The sequence below is a fragment of the Corapipo altera genome, unplaced genomic scaffold (genome assembly GCF_003945725.1).
Source record: "Corapipo altera isolate COAL_440 unplaced genomic scaffold, ASM394572v1 71, whole genome shotgun sequence".
Classification (NCBI taxonomy): Eukaryota; Metazoa; Chordata; class Aves; order Passeriformes; family Pipridae; genus Corapipo; species Corapipo altera.
This window is the reverse complement of record NW_020884916.1, coordinates 1,764,395-1,765,922: the sequence shown is the minus strand read 5'-3', so window position 1 is coordinate 1,765,922 and position 1,528 is coordinate 1,764,395.

The window sequence follows — 1,528 nt, the reverse complement described above, 5'->3', positions numbered from 1 at the left end:
TCTTTCTCTGCAAGGACAGTGTCCAGCACCACTGCTCAGTTCAGGTGCTCTGATCCACAGATGCCAGAGAGCAAAACCTCTCAGAAGGGAGCAAAGGCAACCTTCCCCTGCTCCAGGACAGGCTGTTCTGTTCACAGTGAACAGGTCACAGACACCTGGAGAGGCTCCTGGTCTGGAGAATCAGGAACCTACACTTCCACAAAGGCAACAGAGCTTTTTTTCCATGGAAAAGGACCCTGTAAGACCTGGGGATCCTCTCCTTCCACAGGGAGAACACCCAGCCTGGTCGTCCCGGGGGACTCAGAGTGAGCCCAGGGGCTGCACAGCAGTTCTGCCCAGCAAATGCTGCCCGGGGACTCCAAACACCTCCCAAGGCAGGACCCTGCTCTCCGAAGGCAGTGCCAAGGCTGGAGGTGAGTGCCCAGCATCCCCATCACCAACCCACCCCAGGCCGGGTGTGCTGCCCTCCGAGCAGGCAGCTCAGGGGCTGGGCCAGTGGTCCAGCCTAGCAAAGCCCAGGGATGCTCTCCCCCTGCTCCCAGCCCCGCAGGCTGTGGCTCGGGGTGGATCAGCCTGCCCGGGGCGAGGAGGGCACAACGAGCCCGGCTTTCGCCTCCCTGCCCGGCTCCGCTCCGAGCAGGAGCGGCAGCACATTATTATTAATGCAGCAAATTAGCAGTTGAGCCTCGTTAGCCCCGCTCACGTCACTGCAGCTGCATTAGAGGCTGTCGGAGGGATTATGAATTATTCACACTAATCAGGGCCCTGGCAGCGGGGTCCGGGGGCACAGCCAGGGCAGCGCCTGCAGCTCCTGCTGCAGGAGCAGCCCAGCTGCTCTCCTTTCTGACGAGCGCTTTCCTCGGAGCCGTTGCCATGTCAACACATCTGTCTGGGCCATCCTACTTGTCAAAAGTTTAAGGTAATCTAGCACAGAAAGCCGAGGAAGGCTCTGAAGTGCTTTAACCCTTCCCCGGGCAGGCGGCTGGAGCAGCAGGGGGGGTTCACAGAGCTGCCTTGGGGGGGGAACAGAAACAGCAGCTGAATTTCCCCTGCCGAGGGATCCACCAACCCCTCTGGATGCAGGATGTTACAAAAAAGATCACCACACTCCAAGAAAAGCACACACAACCCCCCCAAACCCCTGGACTAGAAGTCCCAGTCCAGCATCAACTGCCCGGAGCCCAAGGCTCAAACCAGACCCCCAGTGGTCCCCACTCAGCATGTTCTGCACATCCTGCTCTGAACCTCACCAAGAAGAGTCCCCAGACCTCACCCCTCACTGCTCCAAGGCAGAGCAACCACGAATCTCTATTTCCAGCCCCCAGGTAAATCACCTCTTGCCAGCACACATCCCTGTGGTGCCAAGCTCCAGTTAAAAGCAAGCAAGACCCTGACCTGCTTCTGGAATCACGTGGCTTTAAAGCTTCACCCTTCCCAGTTTCACACAGGCCCTTAACCTCTAGCTCCAAGGACACTCCTGTGGCCCCAAAACACTTGACCTTGTTTTATTAATGTTTGTTTAAAGCAA